The sequence below is a fragment of the Mytilus californianus genome, unplaced genomic scaffold (assembly GCF_021869535.1).
Source record: "Mytilus californianus isolate M0D057914Y unplaced genomic scaffold, xbMytCali1.0.p SCAF_49, whole genome shotgun sequence".
Taxonomy (NCBI): domain Eukaryota; kingdom Metazoa; phylum Mollusca; class Bivalvia; order Mytilida; family Mytilidae; genus Mytilus; species Mytilus californianus.
The window spans coordinates 1435995-1459332 of record NW_026262700.1 but is presented as its reverse complement, the minus strand read 5'-3'; the positions used below and the strand labels follow the sequence as shown (position 1 = coordinate 1459332).

The following is a 23338-nucleotide window of genomic DNA, read 5'->3' as shown; positions in this document are numbered from 1 at the left end:
AATCTAAGCGTCTTTTTACAAATATGCGCATGAATGCAAATGAATACACGTATTCGAATGTTTGGAAAGTGTTCAAAACTTAACTCATCGTCTGTTGAAATGAACTGGAGATGCTATGGCATTAGCAATATGAAAATTGGTTTCAAACCCTTACGTAAGGAGTATCCGGTGTAACTATACCGGTCAAATTGACAATTAAAAAAATGAAAATTCAAAGCCAAGTAAAAAATAATGTCCTCCCCGGCGGGGAATCGAACCCCGGTCTCCCGCGTGACAGGCGGGGATACTAACCACTATACTACCGAGGACTTAGTGACGTCCACCATTTTTAGGTACTTAATGTTCACTGCTATCTTGTTACTATATTGAACGCATCCGCAAATTCATAGTATTGATTGCTGTAGGCGATATGTTAAGCGCAACCGATCCGTCATTCTACTTTTTTGTTCTCGCTGCTACTCTTGCTAATTGAATTATCTAAATGAATTATCGCCCCTCCTTCCCCTAATAATGTTTCAGATCCTATTGATGGCGCTTTTTGATTTTTATTGCTAAATGTCCTATAACCCAAATACGTATAAATCATAAATTTTAACCATTTGCATACAGACCCCGTGATAGCTCAGTTGGTAGAGCGGAAGACTGTAGTGGAATAAGAAAATCTGACATCTTTAGGTCGGTGGTTCGACTCCGCCTCACGGGATATTTTTTGGCCCTATTTTACTCTCAAATATTACCATTGTTCAAGAATTTTTAGCGAAAGCACATTAGCGACTTTTTATGCATGTATGACGTTTCAACCTTATGCATTTTTTGCGACTGACCGCCCTAGCATTAGTAGGCATACCACGTAATTGTCCTAAATCTAAATATATTTTAGTTAGATCTCTGATTTCTTTTTCCGTGATCATTAAGTTCTCACTGTCTACAAATAGAGCTTTCGAGGCTAGTCGGGAATGTAGTTAGCCGCTAAAATGATTGAATGACACCTGTACGCATAAAGGCGTTATTTAATGAATCAGTAACCATCAGGGGGACTAGCTCACATGGTAGAGCGCTCGCTTAGCATGCGAGAGGTACCGGGATCGATGCCCGGGTCCTCCATTTATTTTTGAATGTCGCCAACACTCAATTTTTCTGTAGTTTTTCAGCATTGAAAATGAAGAGAGTCAGATATGAACGAAATAGGGCATTGTGTCGTTTCGAGTATAATGCCCTGTGCTTACACGAATCCTTCAATCATTGAGATTCTCATGTTTATTTTAATGTAATTTGTTCGTTCCCTCTATTTCTATCGTCACATTCGGGATGTATAATAAAAATGTGTAATCTGTCGTGTAGGATCAATGATGCAATGATAGTCGGATTTAGTAAATCTAAGCGTCTTTTTACAAATATGCGCATGAATGCAAATGAATACACGTATTCGAATGTTTGGAAAGTGTTCAAAACTTAACTCATCGTCTGTTGAAATGAACTGGAGATGCTATGGCATTAGCAATATGAAAATTGGTTTCAAACCCTTACGTAAGGAGTATCCGGTGTAACTATACCGGTCAAATTGACAATTAAAAAAATGAAAATTCAAAGCCAAGTAAAAAATAATGTCCTCCCCGGCGGGGAATCGAACCCCGGTCTCCCGCGTGACAGGCGGGGATACTAACCACTATACTACCGAGGACTTAGTGACGTCCACCATTTTTAGGTACTTAATGTTCACTGCTATCTTGTTACTATATTGAACGCATCCGCAAATTCATAGTATTGATTGCTGTAGGCGATATGTTAAGCGCAACCGATCCGTCATTCTACTTTTTTGTTCTCGCTGCTACTCTTGCTAATTGAATTATCTAAATGAATTATCGCCCCTCCTTCCCCTAATAATGTTTCAGATCCTATTGATGGCGCTTTTTGATTTTTATTGCTAAATGTCCTATAACCCAAATACGTATAAATCATAAATTTTAACCATTTGCATACAGACCCCGTGATAGCTCAGTTGGTAGAGCGGAAGACTGTAGTGGAATAAGAAAATCTGACATCTTTAGGTCGGTGGTTCGACTCCGCCTCACGGGATATTTTTTGGCCCTATTTTACTCTCAAATATTACCATTGTTCAAGAATTTTTAGCGAAAGCACATTAGCGACTTTTTATGCATGTATGACGTTTCAACCTTATGCATTTTTTGCGACTGACCGCCCTAGCATTAGTAGGCATACCACGTAATTGTCCTAAATCTAAATATATTTTAGTTAGATCTCTGATTTCTTTTTCCGTGATCATTAAGTTCTCACTGTCTACAAATAGAGCTTTCGAGGCTAGTCGGGAATGTAGTTAGCCGCTAAAATGATTGAATGACACCTGTACGCATAAAGGCGTTATTTAATGAATCAGTAACCATCAGGGGGACTAGCTCACATGGTAGAGCGCTCGCTTAGCATGCGAGAGGTACCGGGATCGATGCCCGGGTCCTCCATTTATTTTTGAATGTCGCCAACACTCAATTTTTCTGTAGTTTTTCAGCATTGAAAATGAAGAGAGTCAGATATGAACGAAATAGGGCATTGTGTCGTTTCGAGTATAATGCCCTGTGCTTACACGAATCCTTCAATCATTGAGATTCTCATGTTTATTTTAATGTAATTTGTTCGTTCCCTCTATTTCTATCGTCACATTCGGGATGTATAATAAAAATGTGTAATCTGTCGTGTAGGATCAATGATGCAATGATAGTCGGATTTAGTAAATCTAAGCGTCTTTTTACAAATATGCGCATGAATGCAAATGAATACACGTATTCGAATGTTTGGAAAGTGTTCAAAACTTAACTCATCGTCTGTTGAAATGAACTGGAGATGCTATGGCATTAGCAATATGAAAATTGGTTTCAAACCCTTACGTAAGGAGTATCCGGTGTAACTATACCGGTCAAATTGACAATTAAAAAAATGAAAATTCAAAGCCAAGTAAAAAATAATGTCCTCCCCGGCGGGGAATCGAACCCCGGTCTCCCGCGTGACAGGCGGGGATACTAACCACTATACTACCGAGGACTTAGTGACGTCCACCATTTTTAGGTACTTAATGTTCACTGCTATCTTGTTACTATATTGAACGCATCCGCAAATTCATAGTATTGATTGCTGTAGGCGATATGTTAAGCGCAACCGATCCGTCATTCTACTTTTTTGTTCTCGCTGCTACTCTTGCTAATTGAATTATCTAAATGAATTATCGCCCCTCCTTCCCCTAATAATGTTTCAGATCCTATTGATGGCGCTTTTTGATTTTTATTGCTAAATGTCCTATAACCCAAATACGTATAAATCATAAATTTTAACCATTTGCATACAGACCCCGTGATAGCTCAGTTGGTAGAGCGGAAGACTGTAGTGGAATAAGAAAATCTGACATCTTTAGGTCGGTGGTTCGACTCCGCCTCACGGGATATTTTTTGGCCCTATTTTACTCTCAAATATTACCATTGTTCAAGAATTTTTAGCGAAAGCACATTAGCGACTTTTTATGCATGTATGACGTTTCAACCTTATGCATTTTTTGCGACTGACCGCCCTAGCATTAGTAGGCATACCACGTAATTGTCCTAAATCTAAATATATTTTAGTTAGATCTCTGATTTCTTTTTCCGTGATCATTAAGTTCTCACTGTCTACAAATAGAGCTTTCGAGGCTAGTCGGGAATGTAGTTAGCCGCTAAAATGATTGAATGACACCTGTACGCATAAAGGCGTTATTTAATGAATCAGTAACCATCAGGGGGACTAGCTCACATGGTAGAGCGCTCGCTTAGCATGCGAGAGGTACCGGGATCGATGCCCGGGTCCTCCATTTATTTTTGAATGTCGCCAACACTCAATTTTTCTGTAGTTTTTCAGCATTGAAAATGAAGAGAGTCAGATATGAACGAAATAGGGCATTGTGTCGTTTCGAGTATAATGCCCTGTGCTTACACGAATCCTTCAATCATTGAGATTCTCATGTTTATTTTAATGTAATTTGTTCGTTCCCTCTATTTCTATCGTCACATTCGGGATGTATAATAAAAATGTGTAATCTGTCGTGTAGGATCAATGATGCAATGATAGTCGGATTTAGTAAATCTAAGCGTCTTTTTACAAATATGCGCATGAATGCAAATGAATACACGTATTCGAATGTTTGGAAAGTGTTCAAAACTTAACTCATCGTCTGTTGAAATGAACTGGAGATGCTATGGCATTAGCAATATGAAAATTGGTTTCAAACCCTTACGTAAGGAGTATCCGGTGTAACTATACCGGTCAAATTGACAATTAAAAAAATGAAAATTCAAAGCCAAGTAAAAAATAATGTCCTCCCCGGCGGGGAATCGAACCCCGGTCTCCCGCGTGACAGGCGGGGATACTAACCACTATACTACCGAGGACTTAGTGACGTCCACCATTTTTAGGTACTTAATGTTCACTGCTATCTTGTTACTATATTGAACGCATCCGCAAATTCATAGTATTGATTGCTGTAGGCGATATGTTAAGCGCAACCGATCCGTCATTCTACTTTTTTGTTCTCGCTGCTACTCTTGCTAATTGAATTATCTAAATGAATTATCGCCCCTCCTTCCCCTAATAATGTTTCAGATCCTATTGATGGCGCTTTTTGATTTTTATTGCTAAATGTCCTATAACCCAAATACGTATAAATCATAAATTTTAACCATTTGCATACAGACCCCGTGATAGCTCAGTTGGTAGAGCGGAAGACTGTAGTGGAATAAGAAAATCTGACATCTTTAGGTCGGTGGTTCGACTCCGCCTCACGGGATATTTTTTGGCCCTATTTTACTCTCAAATATTACCATTGTTCAAGAATTTTTAGCGAAAGCACATTAGCGACTTTTTATGCATGTATGACGTTTCAACCTTATGCATTTTTTGCGACTGACCGCCCTAGCATTAGTAGGCATACCACGTAATTGTCCTAAATCTAAATATATTTTAGTTAGATCTCTGATTTCTTTTTCCGTGATCATTAAGTTCTCACTGTCTACAAATAGAGCTTTCGAGGCTAGTCGGGAATGTAGTTAGCCGCTAAAATGATTGAATGACACCTGTACGCATAAAGGCGTTATTTAATGAATCAGTAACCATCAGGGGGACTAGCTCACATGGTAGAGCGCTCGCTTAGCATGCGAGAGGTACCGGGATCGATGCCCGGGTCCTCCATTTATTTTTGAATGTCGCCAACACTCAATTTTTCTGTAGTTTTTCAGCATTGAAAATGAAGAGAGTCAGATATGAACGAAATAGGGCATTGTGTCGTTTCGAGTATAATGCCCTGTGCTTACACGAATCCTTCAATCATTGAGATTCTCATGTTTATTTTAATGTAATTTGTTCGTTCCCTCTATTTCTATCGTCACATTCGGGATGTATAATAAAAATGTGTAATCTGTCGTGTAGGATCAATGATGCAATGATAGTCGGATTTAGTAAATCTAAGCGTCTTTTTACAAATATGCGCATGAATGCAAATGAATACACGTATTCGAATGTTTGGAAAGTGTTCAAAACTTAACTCATCGTCTGTTGAAATGAACTGGAGATGCTATGGCATTAGCAATATGAAAATTGGTTTCAAACCCTTACGTAAGGAGTATCCGGTGTAACTATACCGGTCAAATTGACAATTAAAAAAATGAAAATTCAAAGCCAAGTAAAAAATAATGTCCTCCCCGGCGGGGAATCGAACCCCGGTCTCCCGCGTGACAGGCGGGGATACTAACCACTATACTACCGAGGACTTAGTGACGTCCACCATTTTTAGGTACTTAATGTTCACTGCTATCTTGTTACTATATTGAACGCATCCGCAAATTCATAGTATTGATTGCTGTAGGCGATATGTTAAGCGCAACCGATCCGTCATTCTACTTTTTTGTTCTCGCTGCTACTCTTGCTAATTGAATTATCTAAATGAATTATCGCCCCTCCTTCCCCTAATAATGTTTCAGATCCTATTGATGGCGCTTTTTGATTTTTATTGCTAAATGTCCTATAACCCAAATACGTATAAATCATAAATTTTAACCATTTGCATACAGACCCCGTGATAGCTCAGTTGGTAGAGCGGAAGACTGTAGTGGAATAAGAAAATCTGACATCTTTAGGTCGGTGGTTCGACTCCGCCTCACGGGATATTTTTTGGCCCTATTTTACTCTCAAATATTACCATTGTTCAAGAATTTTTAGCGAAAGCACATTAGCGACTTTTTATGCATGTATGACGTTTCAACCTTATGCATTTTTTGCGACTGACCGCCCTAGCATTAGTAGGCATACCACGTAATTGTCCTAAATCTAAATATATTTTAGTTAGATCTCTGATTTCTTTTTCCGTGATCATTAAGTTCTCACTGTCTACAAATAGAGCTTTCGAGGCTAGTCGGGAATGTAGTTAGCCGCTAAAATGATTGAATGACACCTGTACGCATAAAGGCGTTATTTAATGAATCAGTAACCATCAGGGGGACTAGCTCACATGGTAGAGCGCTCGCTTAGCATGCGAGAGGTACCGGGATCGATGCCCGGGTCCTCCATTTATTTTTGAATGTCGCCAACACTCAATTTTTCTGTAGTTTTTCAGCATTGAAAATGAAGAGAGTCAGATATGAACGAAATAGGGCATTGTGTCGTTTCGAGTATAATGCCCTGTGCTTACACGAATCCTTCAATCATTGAGATTCTCATGTTTATTTTAATGTAATTTGTTCGTTCCCTCTATTTCTATCGTCACATTCGGGATGTATAATAAAAATGTGTAATCTGTCGTGTAGGATCAATGATGCAATGATAGTCGGATTTAGTAAATCTAAGCGTCTTTTTACAAATATGCGCATGAATGCAAATGAATACACGTATTCGAATGTTTGGAAAGTGTTCAAAACTTAACTCATCGTCTGTTGAAATGAACTGGAGATGCTATGGCATTAGCAATATGAAAATTGGTTTCAAACCCTTACGTAAGGAGTATCCGGTGTAACTATACCGGTCAAATTGACAATTAAAAAAATGAAAATTCAAAGCCAAGTAAAAAATAATGTCCTCCCCGGCGGGGAATCGAACCCCGGTCTCCCGCGTGACAGGCGGGGATACTAACCACTATACTACCGAGGACTTAGTGACGTCCACCATTTTTAGGTACTTAATGTTCACTGCTATCTTGTTACTATATTGAACGCATCCGCAAATTCATAGTATTGATTGCTGTAGGCGATATGTTAAGCGCAACCGATCCGTCATTCTACTTTTTTGTTCTCGCTGCTACTCTTGCTAATTGAATTATCTAAATGAATTATCGCCCCTCCTTCCCCTAATAATGTTTCAGATCCTATTGATGGCGCTTTTTGATTTTTATTGCTAAATGTCCTATAACCCAAATACGTATAAATCATAAATTTTAACCATTTGCATACAGACCCCGTGATAGCTCAGTTGGTAGAGCGGAAGACTGTAGTGGAATAAGAAAATCTGACATCTTTAGGTCGGTGGTTCGACTCCGCCTCACGGGATATTTTTTGGCCCTATTTTACTCTCAAATATTACCATTGTTCAAGAATTTTTAGCGAAAGCACATTAGCGACTTTTTATGCATGTATGACGTTTCAACCTTATGCATTTTTTGCGACTGACCGCCCTAGCATTAGTAGGCATACCACGTAATTGTCCTAAATCTAAATATATTTTAGTTAGATCTCTGATTTCTTTTTCCGTGATCATTAAGTTCTCACTGTCTACAAATAGAGCTTTCGAGGCTAGTCGGGAATGTAGTTAGCCGCTAAAATGATTGAATGACACCTGTACGCATAAAGGCGTTATTTAATGAATCAGTAACCATCAGGGGGACTAGCTCACATGGTAGAGCGCTCGCTTAGCATGCGAGAGGTACCGGGATCGATGCCCGGGTCCTCCATTTATTTTTGAATGTCGCCAACACTCAATTTTTCTGTAGTTTTTCAGCATTGAAAATGAAGAGAGTCAGATATGAACGAAATAGGGCATTGTGTCGTTTCGAGTATAATGCCCTGTGCTTACACGAATCCTTCAATCATTGAGATTCTCATGTTTATTTTAATGTAATTTGTTCGTTCCCTCTATTTCTATCGTCACATTCGGGATGTATAATAAAAATGTGTAATCTGTCGTGTAGGATCAATGATGCAATGATAGTCGGATTTAGTAAATCTAAGCGTCTTTTTACAAATATGCGCATGAATGCAAATGAATACACGTATTCGAATGTTTGGAAAGTGTTCAAAACTTAACTCATCGTCTGTTGAAATGAACTGGAGATGCTATGGCATTAGCAATATGAAAATTGGTTTCAAACCCTTACGTAAGGAGTATCCGGTGTAACTATACCGGTCAAATTGACAATTAAAAAAATGAAAATTCAAAGCCAAGTAAAAAATAATGTCCTCCCCGGCGGGGAATCGAACCCCGGTCTCCCGCGTGACAGGCGGGGATACTAACCACTATACTACCGAGGACTTAGTGACGTCCACCATTTTTAGGTACTTAATGTTCACTGCTATCTTGTTACTATATTGAACGCATCCGCAAATTCATAGTATTGATTGCTGTAGGCGATATATTAGGCAATTTTTTCTTTTAATTATTTCAAGTTGTTATTCTTTCTACACATTTTAGGTTGCTTTGGAAACATTGAATGCATACAAATGCGTACCATCCAATCAGAAGGATTGGGAATTTTTATCCTTATCACCATCTTGGGGTAATTTTTTTCCCGGTGAATTGCAGTGATTGCGCAATAATTATTGCTTTGGAAAATATAATTTTAGAGTCAAAGTCTGCCACTCGGAAATCAAATTCCGGACACAGCTGTGTCAACTATAGACTATGCCATGTGTGCTGTGGTCAAACACGACCATTATACTAATATATATTATGTTCCAGGTTAGCCACGCTACATGATCTCTATACCGAATTGATTCAAAAGGACGTTTGAACACAGACTTTTAAATTGATACATTTGATCATTTTCTTCCCGAACGCTGAATTTTATTTAAGAAATAAAAGTACTGCATTTGAAAAAAGAGGCAAAAGACACGAAAGGGAAATCCACATTCATAAGTAAAAAAACTGACAGTGCTATGGAAAAAATGAAAAAAAACGACAATCAACCGTACACAAAACACAACATAGAAAACTAAAGATTGAGCAACATGAACCCCATAAAAAAAACAGGGGGGATCTCGAGTGCTCTGGAAGAGAAAGAAGATCGTGCTCCACATGTGTGCATCTGTTGCGTTGCTCATGTATGTACAGACCCGGTGATATGCCTAATTCGTTAGGTCACAGACGAGAAAAAGAGGACGGGATTGTGGTTACGACAATTGGATCATATTCGTCGTCAACTGTGAAACAGCTTTTCCATAACGGTCAACCAACTCGTCATGGCGGGCGTCCGTAAAATTTCGAAGGGATGATTTCAACCTCACCACTTGGAACTCTTGGTTTAATAGCTACCTCATAAGCAGAAAAATGGTACAAGTAAATCGTGATAGGAAATGCAAGCTCTGTAATATCGTATCAACTTATATACTCCTTATGCAGGCGGTGCTAGAATGTTGCTACATAGAAATGTAAAAAATGTACAATTGGGAACCTGAAATCATCTCTTTTGTCGTAAAGTTTGTTCTCAACCGACCCTCATTGTCAGTTTTTAGTTGTAAGTTCAATATATAAAACAAACTTAACAGTATCTGTTGATTCCTTTATTTCAAGTTCGATGGGATAGATGCGTTCAAAATAGTCACTAAACTTTGACTTATTTAGTGAAAGGACATCATTTATATAGCGGAATGTGAAGTTAAAGGATAATGCTAGTTTCTTTTCATTCTTTCTAAGAAGTTCCTATATAAAGAAAGCCTCATTTGAATAAATGAACAAGTCGGCAAGTTACAATTTTTAAAAATATCAATTGTCTGTTGATAAACACGTCCTCCAAACGTAAAAAAAATATTTTTGTCAATCATGAAATCCAGCATCCTGATAATGTTTGTTTCAAAGAACATTTTGTTTGAATCAGAGTGATTGTTTTACAAAGTCCGATTGATCCCTCGCATTAACAAGATACTTGTATCCATATTGGCCATTCTTTTTTATGAAAGAAAGCAGGACCCATTTTATTCAATTTGTCTTTAATTTTTGAAAGGGGAATGCTTGTGTAAAGGGTAGAACAGTCAAATGTGTGTATACTGTTGCCAGAGTGAAGAGACCAAGTTTGCATGTTATCTAACAGATTTTTGGAATGTTTATGAATGAGGAATGCTTGTGTAAAGGGTAGAACAGTCAAATGCTGGTATACTGTTGCCAGAGTAAAGAGACAAAGTTTGCATGTTATCTAACAGATTTTTGGAATGTTTAAGTATCCACATCTGATTTGCGCTCTAGAGATGGTAGTTTCACAAACCCGGTTTTTATTGCTGATAAAACAGATGTTTATAATTAAGAAAAAAGTTTCGTTAGCACTTGGAATACCCATACATTTAACGTTGTTTTCACGGACTGCATGTACTGTAGGTATCCAATACAGCGAAGGAAGGTCCAGCTCTTCGATTGAAACATAGAACTGACCTATAATTATTCAGAATTTTCTACTTGGTAAGGGTCGTAGACTCGTAAGGGTATATGTTGAGTTTCCAAGTGAATTGTCAATGCCTAATTACTTTATCAATCAGTTTATGTTATAAAATTTATACTAAAAAACGATGCTGTTTGGGGCTTTATCTGCGGGGAGAACAACATATTTGTCACGCAGTTAGGATTGGTGCTTAGAATATTTAGTCTTCAAAAAGCGATGTAGGGTGTGTATTTATAGACCCATTCAGTGTTTTAATTCTAATGTGTATCAACGACCATACAGCCTTAACTCATCCGGAAAGAGTATATACGTCTTCTTTTTCGCGTTGAGTTCATTGCCTTGTATAAAATTCGACTGATTCCGTCGTTTTAACAGTATTTTAAAGTTGTGTTTCCAGTTAATGGGTTTAGGCTCAGGATATTTTGGGCTTTTGTATAACATATTTCATAGAGAAGTAATATTGACAATATTCAGGTCACCGGTAATAACGTGGTCAGCCGGATTGTACATGAAAAATATATCAAAGGGACATTCAAACTCATAAGTCGAAAATAAACTTACTACACCATGGCACAAAATGGGCAAAGACCAAAACACAAACAACAGTATGCAAAACATTACATTGAAAACTAAAGACTGAGCAATACGAATCGGAAACTACAACAGGTGCAATCAGCCTGTTTGGACTTGAAGCCATCAATATTGATATCCTGCGACACGTGTTTGTAATCGAACATTTTAGTTGATATTGGTTTGGTATAGGCATAAGATATGATAGACACAGACTGATCTTTAAAGTAGGGATATATTTTCGTGTGAACTGATATTATGATGAAGGACATTGCCCAAGACTTTTATTGTCAGAGAGAAGTTTTAGAAAGGATCTTTTCTCCTTTTCAACTTTTCCAATGCGAAAAGGTCTGAAAAGTATGTGACTGGCAATATCATGAATATCCCAGATAATAGCTGTAAGTTTTTACTGGTTTGAATGGGGGTCTGTTACAGAGGTTTCCAAACATAAGCTGTACGGAAATTTAAGTTTCAAAAGCCGAGGAGCAGAGTTGAAAAAACTCATCACATTCACCGAGCTACAGGAAGTACTAGAAAAAGTGTCACAAGATGAGGATTGTTAGTCGCGTGGTATATTTTGTCGATGATGCGCACTCGCACAGAAAGGTTTCAATGATCAGACTGACTCATTAAAATCTGGTAAACAATGGCATTTGCAATGTTGGTAATGTCTGATCTATAGCCGCACATACGTTTTTAAGACTTCCTTTCGCTTCCCTGACATATACCAATCCGAAACGGTTTCACTACCAGACGTAGACAAATTTGTTGATTTACAATTCACATCTCAGATCTTCTTATCTTCTGTAATAGTAATTTCTTTAGTAAAATTGCTAGTAAATTGAGCATCTGTTATAAAAAAAAATTACAGGTTTTGCAGTTTTTTTGTTTTACCATTAGAAATGAGACAGTGTTTTCAGAGTCATTAAAGTACACAATACCTTGTAGCATAACTGTACACGACCGGCTGCGAAGAATATTGTTATTGCCATTAGTATGAGGATCTGAATGTGTTGTATTCGAGGTATTTGTCATATCTATTGATAAAGGGACACCTGCCATTTCAGACGACACTTTGTCCGTGGTGATATCTGCTTTGGACCTTTTTATACTGGACGAAGTCGGAGCCAGTATTCTGTTGGATGTTCGTACACATGTAATTTCATGTATAATATGCAACTTGGTGGATGATGATGATGTCCTCGGGGACCAGCAGAGACATCGACCGAGTGATTGTAAAAGAGAGAGGCGAAAAATATGAAAGGGATATTCAAACCCAAAAGTCAAAAAAGAGTTGCCACCGTCAATAGTGGATTTGACGGTCACATATATATTAGTTTTACTGCATTTGTGACCGTCAAATCCATTATTGACTGTGGCAACTCTTTTTTGACTTTTGAGTTTGAATCTCCCTTTTATATTTTTCGCCTCTCTCTTTTACAACTTCAAAAATTATTAAATTATTATCTAACTTATGTTTAAATGAGATTTTGTATAACCAAAACAGTTTGATTATTGATAGTAATTTATTATTGATTGTAAAAACAAGAATATATGATCAAGCAAAACAAACGTTTCTCGTTTTTTATATAGATTAGACCGTTGGTTTTCCTGTTTGAATGGTTTTACACTAGTCATTTTTGGGGCCCTTTATAGCTTGCTGTTCGGTGTGAGCCAAGGCTCCGTGTTGAAGGCCGTACTGTGACCTATAATGGTTTACTTTTCCAAATTGTGACTTAGATGGAGAGATTTCTCATTGGCACTCATACCACATCTTCTTATATCTATCTAAATGATCAAATGAACATTTCATCTAAGTGTTATTTATATAAATATATGGTCAATAATGTAAGTTTGCAGAATTATCAGAATTTTAGAGTGTATTTAACTCGTCTTAAATTGTCTTCACATAATTTGTTTGTTGAAGTAGGACGTTATCATGGATGAAAAAAGGTTGGACAGAAAATGTGCTCTTTGTACTTTGAATATCATTGAAGATGAATTCCATTTTGTATTATAATGTGCATGCTATAGAGATTTAAGGAGACAGTTTATTAAACCTTATTATTATAAGCGTCCATCTTCGTTCAAACTAGTTCAACTTCTCAGCACTGAAAATGTCAAATATTTGCGTAATTTGTGTAAATTCCTATTTAATGTAATTAATCATAGGGCTGTACTGTTAGTGGACAATACTTGATGTTTATTTGTTTCTCTGATGTATTATGCCATTTAATGTTATAAACATGTATTTGTATCTATTCTTGTATTGCTAAGCATAATGTGCTTAAAGTAATAAAGAATTGAACTGATTGATTGATTGATTGATTGATTGATTGATTGATTGATTGATTGATTGATTGATTGATTGATTGATTGATTGATCGTTTAATTGATTGATTGTTGGTGTTTACTACCACTTTCAGCACTATTGGTTATACATGTATTTAGGAGGTCATTTTGTTTTGGAGGAGAAAGCCGAAATGCCTGGAGAGAACCGCCAACCTTTGGCAATCCTAGTCAATTAAGATTGGAATCGAACGTGCGGGGTTTGACCCAACATCCTCAGTGTTGACGGTCGAGTGATATATTAGATGAACCAATTAGAAAAAAAAGGCAAAAGTAACACATTAACACCCTCATTAAGTCATTTAGTGATCCATTTAAGATAATTTAATATCAATTTTAACTTGCATGTACTTCTAATTGTATTATATTTTATTTTATTAAATGATCAAATCAGCCCTAATATGGATAAACCAGCATGTGCAATATTGATTACGTCGCCCTGTTGATATTAATACAGCCTTTTGGCCCGGTCTAATACTGAAAAAAGCCGCATTTGCTAATACGTGACGTTCACTTGAGAGATAACTGTATTGTATTTGAAGCTTTGCGGACGTCCATCGGTAGTTTTACTGTCGCAAATTTAGTTTACCTGGCGACGCGTAGCGGAGACAGGTAAACGGATATTTGCGACAGTAAAACTACCGATGGACGTCCGCAAAGCTTCAAATACAATACAGTTATCTCTATTCTAATGCAAAACAAGTACATAATTCAATTTCAATCATTATTTCAGTGTAAAATTCTCATTAAAGAAAATTCCGCGAAAAGATGTTATCTTCTTTGGCCCCAAAACTAGGTGACGTCATAGGTATGCTTCCGACGTCAAACGTAAACACCGGGCGTTTTCTGGCTTCTTGGCCGTTTCAGAATGTAATAAAATTTGATAAAAAGAAGATTTCTAGGTGCAACATGTGAGTTTTTTTGCTTATTATTGTAAAAGTTATATGTCAATACATTCCGCAATTCAAAATGTCGGCTTCCTTAGTTACAGACAAGGAGATAGAGAATTGTACGCTTACTGTCATCCAATCAGAACCATTGATACAAAATAATTGCATTAGAATTTTGGTTTCAATTTATTTTCACATAACACATCTTTGCATAACATTTTATCATATTTTGTAACTTAAATTATTACATTGGTAGCAATGAATTACTTTGATTTCCCAATTAAATAAAAACCGATAATTTCACATGTGAAATAAACGTGGTTATTTCACTCTCTGACGTCATACAACAATAGGCGTTGTCAAGACGTCGATAACGTCGGATCAAAACAAATTGTGAATGCGTAGAAAAAACATATAGTTCCTTACATTTTCTACATTAATTTCATTAAAAAAAGCCATTTGCCAATGTAATAAAAAGAATAACTAATCAAAGAATTCAAATATCGAAAAATATTCAACTCGTGACCGAACAACACTGATAATTAACTCATGCGCTACGCGCATTCGTGAATTAATGTGTTGTTCGGTCACTCGTTGAATATTTTTCTCTATTTGAGTTCTTCGATTAGTTATTTTATAAATAACATAGAAAAAAATTACGCAATGGTCCGTGTTTTGAAACGATTCGAAACGGGAATATTGCTTAGCTTTCCGAACAAAACTTTTGATTATAATCACTGTTTCAACTCCGTTGATCAAAAATGTGAACGCAAAGTGGGAATGGTTAAATGTCTAATCTATTCTTCCCTGCTACTTTATAGTTGCTAGATAAAATGAATTGAAGAAACAAATATTAAGTACTTGGACGAGAAATCAGAAACTTCAGCAATGTTGACAAAATGCATCGTGACTGCGGAAAGACTAAGTTTAAATATGAATTCCTTGATCTTTTTCACGGTAAGTGTCTCAGTTTAATAGAAGAATCAGAATCATTTAATAAAAGTGTGTTTAACTTGCTGTTTCTGTTTTGGCCCTGTTATAAATTCTTGGTCGGCTGTATTGGCTCTTGACTCTTCAAGTCTCTACACTTGGTACATTATAGTGTGTATGGTGTAGAGCCAACTGGCGGCTTTTGAAGATAGGGACAACTGGCTACTATTGCAGATAGAGGCAACTGGTAGTCATTGAAGAAGGAGACAACTGGCTACTACTGACTATTGAGACAACTGGCTACTATTGCAGATATAGAGAACGGGCTACTATAGAAGATAGAGACAACTTGCTACTATTGAAGATAGGGACAACTGGCTTCTATTGGCGATAGAGACAACTGGCTACTATTGAAGATAGAGACAACTTGCTACTATTGAAGATAGAGACAACTTGCTACTTTTGACGACTAAGACAACTGGCTGCTATTGAAGATAGAAACAACTGGCTGCTATTGAAGATAGAGACAACTTGCTAATACATGTATTGTTTATAGAGACAACATGCTACTATTGAAGATAGAGCCAACTGGCAAGTATTGACTAATGAGACAACTGACAACAATTGAAGCTAGAGACAACTTACTATCATTGGATCTAGAGACAACTGGCTATTATTGCAGAAAGAGACAACTGGTTGTCATTGAAGAAAGAGACAACTGGCTTCTACTGACTAAAGAGACAACTGGCTTCTATTGACTATTGAGACAACTGGCTACTATTGAAGATAGAGACAACTGGTTACTATTGAAGATATACAACAAGCTACTATTGAAGATAGAGACAACTGGCTACTATTGCAGATAGAGACAACTGACTACTATTGAAGATAGAGACAACTGGATACTATTGAGATAGAGGCAACTTGTTGTCATTGAGGAAAGAGACAACTGGCTACTACTGACTAAAGAGACAACTGGCTACTATTGCAGATAGAGGCAACTTATTGTCATTGAGGAAAGAGACAACTGGCTACTACTGACTAAAGAGACAACTGGCTTCTATTGACTATTGAGACAACTGGCTACTATTGCAGATAGAGACAACTGGCTACTATTGAAGATAGAGACAACTGGCTACTATTGCAGATAGAGACAACTGGCTATTATTGAAGATAGAGACAACTGGCTTCTATTGAAGATAGAGACAGCTGGCTACTATTGAAGATAGAGACAACTGGCTACTTTTGAAGATAGAGACACCTGTTTGTCATTGAAGAAAGTGACAACTGGCTACTATTGAAGATAGAGACAACTTGCTACTATTGAAAATAGAGGCAACTGGCTACTATTGCAGATAGAGGCAACTTGTTGTCATTGAAGAAAGAGACAACTGGCTACTACTGACTTAAGATACAACTAGCTTCTATTGACTATTGAGACAACTGCCTACTATTGAAAATAGAGATAATTGGATACTTTTGAAGATATACAACTGGCTACTATTGAAGATAGAGACAACTGGCTACTATTGGAGATAGAGACAACTGGCTACTATTGCAGATAGAGACAACTGGCTACTATTGAAGATAGAGACAACTGATTTCTTTTAAAGATAGAGACAACTGGTTACTATTGAAGATAAAGACAACTGGCTACTATTGAAGATAGTGACAACTGGCTACTATTGAAGATAGAGACAACTTGCTACTTTTGACGACTAAGACAACTGGCTGCTATTGAAGATAGAAACAACTGGCTGCTATTGAAGATAGAGACAACTGGCTAATACATGTATTGTTTATAGAGACAAGATGCTACTATTGAAGATAGAGCCAACTGGCTAGTATTGACTAATGAGACAACTGACAACAATTGAAGCTAGAGACAACTTACTATCATTGGATCTAGAGACAACTGGCTATTATTGCAGAAAGAGACAACTGGTTGTCATTGAAGAAAGAGACAACTGGCTTCTACTGACTAAAGAGACAACTGGCTTCTATTGACTATTGAGACAACTGGCTACTATTGAAGATAGAGACAACTGGTTACTATTGAAGATATACAACAAGCTACTATTGAAGATAGAGACAACTGGCTACTATTGCAGATAGAGACAACTGACTACTATTGAAGATAGAGACAACTGGATACTATTGAGATAGAGGCAACTTGTTGTCATTGAGGAAAGAGACAACTGGCTACTACTGACTAAAGAGACAACTGGCTACTATTGCAGATAGAGGCAACTTGTTGTCATTGAGGAAAGAGACAACTGGCTACTACTGACTAAAGAGACAACTGGCTTCTATTGACTATTGAGACAACTGGCTACTATTGCAGATAGAGACAACTGGCTACTATTGAAGATAGAGACAACTGGCTACTATTGCAGATAGAGACAACTGGCTTTTATTGAAGATAGAGACAACTGGCTACTATTGAAGATAGAGACAACTGGCTACTATTGAAGATAGAGACAACTGGCTTCTATTGAAGATAGAGACAGCTGGCTACTATTGAAGATAGAGACAACTGGCTACTTTTGAAGATAGAGACACCTGGTTGTCATTGAAGAAAGTGACAACTGGCTACTATTGAAGATAGAGACAACTTGCTACTATTGAAAATAGAGGCAACTGGCTACTATTGCAGATAGAGGCAACTTGTTGTCATTGAAGAAAGAGACAACTGGCTACTACTGACTTAAGATACAACTAGCTTCTATTGACTATTGAGACAACTGCCTACTATTGAAAATAGAGACAATTGGATACTTTTGAAGATATACAACTGGCTACTATTGAAGATAGAGACAACTGGCTACTATTGGAGATAGAGACAACTGGCTACTATTGCAGATAGAGACAACTGGCTACTATTGAAGATAGAGACAACTGATTTCTTTTAAAGATAGAGACAACTGGTTACTATTGAAGATAAAGACAACTGGCTACTATTGAAGATAGAGACAACTGGCTACTATTGAAGATAGAGACAACTTGCTACTTTTGACGACTAAGACAACTGGCTGCTATTGAAGATAGAAACAACTGGCTGCTATTGAAGATAGAGACAACTGGCTAATACATGTATTGTTTATAGAGACAAGATGCTACTATTGAAGATAGAGCCAACTGGCTAGTATTGACTAATGAGACAACTGACAACAATTGAAGCTAGAGACAACTTACTATCATTGGATCTAGAGACAACTGGCTTCTATTGAAGATGAAGACAACTGGCATTTATTGACTGTAGAGACAACTGGGTAATATGTAAGATAGAGAGACCTGACTACTATGGCAGACTATATTTAGATCAATTTGTGTCTTTTTCTTTATTAGTGACGTTCTGTTGCTGTCTGGTTGGCATATATCACCACATTTCTATTGATATCAAACTGAAATTAATGGCCTTTGTGAATAAACTAGTCAAATAGAAATAAGATAAATTTTCCTCAAGATAAGTACTAGATAAGAAATTGACCAAACTTTAAGATACTTATCATTTATCATAACTTTCAAATCAAACACACACAAATATAATGTTTATATTCGAATTGTTTGTTTTCACTTCACTGTATTCTTCTGTAAAAGGTAAGTTATAATGTTTTTTAATAAAGTATGACAAAAAAAACCTGCTTGCTTATACATTAATCTCATCTTACTTATTCAATCATTCAAATTGCATTTGTTCATTAAATGTTGGATGTTATCCTCTTACTCTATATAAAACAAGTAGATCGAACGTTCAATGAACATCTCTAGAAATATGAGTGGTTTTTACGCTGTGCATTCTCAGTGTCTTCTTTTGTAACAACGAAAAATAACACTGTGTGTGATCGAAATCAAGTACGTCAAAAACTTAAACAAAGAATTAAATGATGAACGAACATATTATATGTGTGTCATAGGAAAATATGTCATACATTTTAATAGACCACCAAATGACATGCTGTATGTGTATGCTTTGAATTCAGTGACAATCTTGAAGGATTTAAACTTTTTGATGTCAGATACTTAATCGAGCTGATGCCGATCGAGCATAGAGTCTTCGACATGATTCTTCTAAAACTTATGAATTGTTGAGCAAACTAATATAGCGATTTAAAGCTATTGTTCTCAGATAATACAAACTAAAACTTTTTAATGAAGATGAGCTTTAAGTGCAATGTCGCTTTTTAACCGGGCAACCTGAATTAATGCGTGCGCATGTGTAATTATATGCTAAAAATAAAGTTGTATTATATGTCTGAAAACTGAAGATATTGTAATTTTACTTTACATGTACTTTGCATAAAATTATCAGCATCATATTTTATATAATTTTTCTATATGATGGCCATGACTTTCCATCAACTTCCAAGCTAAACCTTCAAACGCAAAATTCGGGAAAGAGCGTACAATCTCAATTCGGAAGTTGGACTTTCATCATCATTAAACATATCAATTCGTAATGTTTGTATATTCTATATATTTATAGGTGTAGTATGTTACAAATGTAATGACTCCGATTTATCCACGTGTAGTTCTATAGTTGAATGTCGCTCAAACGAGGTTAGTTCATCTGGGATACCGAATTCAGTACCGGTATCAGTATAACCTTGCAAATGTCTAAACCATATGCAAGTTCATTTTGGTCTCCAAATAAAATATAAACTAAAAATAAAAAAAAACAACAAAAAACGAACTTTAAGGAAATTTAAAACGGAAAGTCTTTTATCAAAATAATAATAAATGGAAAAAAACATGCCTAACTTGCATGAATTATTTCTTGAGTATAACTATACCAATGGTTTTACCATTCTATAACTTCATCTCCGCCACTTAAGAGTGCATCATCATTAGACGTTTATCTAGAAAATGCATGCAGCATTATTATTGTGGTTGTACAGAAAGCGTAGTTATCATATTGGGGAAACTATCGTGAGATCTTCACATATGCCCAACAGTCATGAAAAGTCAAACTGAGAAAGTCAGCTGAAAAACAAATCACTTACAATTTCAGACTGATTTGGTTGACATAAAAATGGAAATATAACTGATTACATGTGAAATACAGAAATACAGAAATCTCAAATTTATGATATCTTAATATTTTTTTCAAGATTTGTCATGGACACAGAAGCCCGGTCACCAGTAACATCAGTAGGTATACACTGGATTGCATTCCAAAACCCGTAAGTTAATATTTCAAAATCAGTTGATCTTATAACAGTCTGGTCTGGCTTTACAGAGTTAAGAATAATGGTCTAAATCTACAGAAAATAGGCCAACAAATAAAGGAGAGGAATAAATAGGGTGCTAAAGTATCAAGAATAGAGAACAATGGTGTGCTAAAATATGAAGAAAAGAGAATAATAAACAAAAATATAAAGAATATCAAAAATTGAAATAAAAAATTAAAGAATACAAAAAAAAAAACAAGATCCGCCATCCATACCCTCATTTGTTCACTTTTGTTCTGGTTGAGATTATCGCTATAGAGTTCGTGACATAATAGTAGATTTAGTGACATAGATTTAGTGAAATTGGTTTGGGTTATTCCAACTTGTAAAGGTGACTGAAAAAATGAGAGAAGATACCATAGGCCAATGAAAAATTGTTAGTAAACAAAAACTCACAAAAGAAAAAAAAAACCGACAACGCCATAGTAAAGAAGAAAGAAGAAAAACTGCGATAACAAAATATTGCACAAAAATCTATTGACGGACACGAACACCACAAATAAAGGAGATTAACCACCAGCGTCACTCGTCGTGACATATCATTGGTTCTTCGGTGAGACCCAAGGTCCTGGGAGACCTTTACATTGAAAGTCACTAAAATCATTTTTTGCTACAGCCACATTTTTACAGGGTTTGAAAAAAATTACTTATACCAACAACTCAATGAATACACTTTGTACATGCATATTTCAAAAAACAAGGCACCATGTGAAATGTTTTACTGATTTTATTAAGTCTATGCAAATTCTTTGGACCAAATATGTTGCAGATTTGTGACCAGTTTATAGTTGGAAAGAGAGAACTGACGGCTGGTTGCTGTAGTACTAATTACTGTAACAGTGAGATATTTTTTCTACGCATTTCATAGACCTAATCGCTATTTAGGAATCTGCGATACTTGTCCGGATAATTTGAACTTTTGACGTCCTTCAAAATTCACTTTTGCTTTGCATCAGAAATGTTCTTTTTTGGTGTAAATATTTTACTAGAACGTTTGTGATGTCCAGTAATTGGGGACTAATAGCGATAATATTTATTATTTTGAGGACATTGTTATGTACAAAAAACAGGTAGGCAAATAATGTTTTTCTTTATAGATAAAGTCTCCAGTTACCCCACTTCCATGTTGAGCAAGCGGTAATGTGGATATTTCTTTTTGCGAAACAGTTCAATTTGGGGTCCTCTTCGCGGTCCGTGTTTAAACTATGATGATTTCTGTGAAAAATCAATAGACAATCCTTTGAATTTAAACAACTAAAGCTTCCGGGTGTAAATTTCAGAATAATAAAATTGAGAATGGAAATAGGGAATGTGTCAAAGAGACAAAAACCCAACCAAAGAGCAGAAAACAGCCTAAGGCCACCAATGGGTCTTCAACACAGCGAGGAAATTCCGCACTTGGAGGCGGGATTCAGCTGGCCCATCAACAAAAAATGTGTACAAGTTCAGTGAAAATGGACGTCATACTAAATCCCGAAACATATTTAAATGAACTAAAATTTAGAAAAAAACATACAAGACTTAGATTTACTAATACTCGCTACAAATCAGTGATCTTCGCTTTTCGTCCTGTTTCTAAAGCTCGTACACATAAATTATATATATATATATATATATATATATATATATATATATATATAAACAAGTCTAAATTGAAAACAACGTTCAAAGCTATGATTGCGTTGGATAAAAACCGCAATTTTTATACGTGTGCATGCAAATCAAATTTCTTGTTAGAGGGGTCTAAATACAGCACACACAACATTTTCCAAAAGACCAAAAAAGTGAAAAAGTATATTTTAACAAAACGCATTTGACTAACAGGTCGAACAACAAATGTTCTTAAACCCTGCTGACTGCCATTGGCGATTGCCAAATAAATGGATCACCGATGTAATAAATAGATCGTAATTATAAATTTAATACTAAACAGAAAACAATAAACTTGCGGAAAAGATGGTATACCGCAAACAAAAGGTGCAAAGGTTTTTGTACACCATATCCGGATTTCGACAATTAATGTCTCTTCAGTGATGTTAGGAATCGAAACGGTATTTGGAAAGCCATACAATTTACCTCAATTTGGGATAGACTCTTGAATTTTGAGGAGTCAAAATAGGATGAACGGATCATATAAACCCGAAGGCAAATATAATACAAGCCTTCTTTGCTGCTAGAAAATTATTCACTATGCACGACAGAAAAGCTAGCAATACATGATCAGCGGCAGATACTTGTAAAGGGAAGGAAGTTCATTGTAGTAACGTTTAATAATTTACTATCTTATAGTTTATGATTTTGTGTTGAACTTTCCAATATATATTTGACTTATTCTGTTTCAATTTGCCGTTTCTAATGCATTCTGGGTGATATTTTCAAAAGTGTACACCAAAACGTCGTGATTGGTTAAAATGCAATAAACAAAGGAAATTCAACCAATGAAGTGACGTTATTTTCATTTTGGGGTACGAACAATGGAATTACCCGTAGTTCTTTAGATTCTGAACTGGCATGTTGCATTGTAGTCCAAATCTTGCAATGCCACACACATATGACACAAGCGGACACCGAAGCGAAAATGAAATAAATTGCAGGCATACATCATGAAATAGGTCTAATATACACAATGCAAAGTTGTATAGTAAAATCTTAATAATGTATCATCCGAGTGGGGCAATATAAAGGCTGGAGTACCCCAGGGGTCG

The 23338-nt window shown here is 36.3% G+C and overlaps 12 non-coding genes across 12 annotated transcripts; all 12 read left to right on the top strand.

Moving 5' to 3' along the window:
* Window positions 1-611: 611 nt before the first annotated feature.
* Window positions 612-703, top strand: Trnay-gua (transfer RNA tyrosine (anticodon GUA)). The gene is given in 2 exon segments: window positions 612-648; window positions 668-703. It is a non-coding gene; the product is annotated as a tRNA-Tyr (tRNA).
* Window positions 704-1031: 328 nt separating this feature from the next.
* On the top strand, window positions 1032-1104 carry Trnaa-agc (transfer RNA alanine (anticodon AGC)). Its single transcript has one exon. It is a non-coding gene; the product is annotated as a tRNA-Ala (tRNA).
* An 880-nt stretch (window positions 1105-1984) lies between these two features.
* Trnay-gua (transfer RNA tyrosine (anticodon GUA)) lies at window positions 1985-2076 on the top strand. Its single transcript is given in 2 exon segments — window positions 1985-2021; window positions 2041-2076. It is a non-coding gene; the product is annotated as a tRNA-Tyr (tRNA).
* Window positions 2077-2404: 328 nt separating this feature from the next.
* Window positions 2405-2477, top strand: Trnaa-agc (transfer RNA alanine (anticodon AGC)). Its single transcript has one exon. It is a non-coding gene; the product is annotated as a tRNA-Ala (tRNA).
* Window positions 2478-3357: 880 nt separating this feature from the next.
* Window positions 3358-3449, top strand: Trnay-gua (transfer RNA tyrosine (anticodon GUA)). Its single transcript is given in 2 exon segments — window positions 3358-3394; window positions 3414-3449. It is a non-coding gene; the product is annotated as a tRNA-Tyr (tRNA).
* Window positions 3450-3777: 328 nt separating this feature from the next.
* On the top strand, window positions 3778-3850 carry Trnaa-agc (transfer RNA alanine (anticodon AGC)). Its single transcript has one exon. It is a non-coding gene; the product is annotated as a tRNA-Ala (tRNA).
* An 880-nt stretch (window positions 3851-4730) lies between these two features.
* Window positions 4731-4822, top strand: Trnay-gua (transfer RNA tyrosine (anticodon GUA)). The gene is given in 2 exon segments: window positions 4731-4767; window positions 4787-4822. It is a non-coding gene; the product is annotated as a tRNA-Tyr (tRNA).
* Window positions 4823-5150: 328 nt separating this feature from the next.
* On the top strand, window positions 5151-5223 carry Trnaa-agc (transfer RNA alanine (anticodon AGC)). The gene has a single exon. It is a non-coding gene; the product is annotated as a tRNA-Ala (tRNA).
* An 880-nt stretch (window positions 5224-6103) lies between these two features.
* Window positions 6104-6195, top strand: Trnay-gua (transfer RNA tyrosine (anticodon GUA)). The gene is given in 2 exon segments: window positions 6104-6140; window positions 6160-6195. It is a non-coding gene; the product is annotated as a tRNA-Tyr (tRNA).
* A 328-nt stretch (window positions 6196-6523) lies between these two features.
* Trnaa-agc (transfer RNA alanine (anticodon AGC)) lies at window positions 6524-6596 on the top strand. Its single transcript has one exon. It is a non-coding gene; the product is annotated as a tRNA-Ala (tRNA).
* An 880-nt stretch (window positions 6597-7476) lies between these two features.
* On the top strand, window positions 7477-7568 carry Trnay-gua (transfer RNA tyrosine (anticodon GUA)). The gene is given in 2 exon segments: window positions 7477-7513; window positions 7533-7568. It is a non-coding gene; the product is annotated as a tRNA-Tyr (tRNA).
* A 328-nt stretch (window positions 7569-7896) lies between these two features.
* Window positions 7897-7969, top strand: Trnaa-agc (transfer RNA alanine (anticodon AGC)). The gene has a single exon. It is a non-coding gene; the product is annotated as a tRNA-Ala (tRNA).
* Window positions 7970-23338: the final 15369 nt, after the last annotated feature.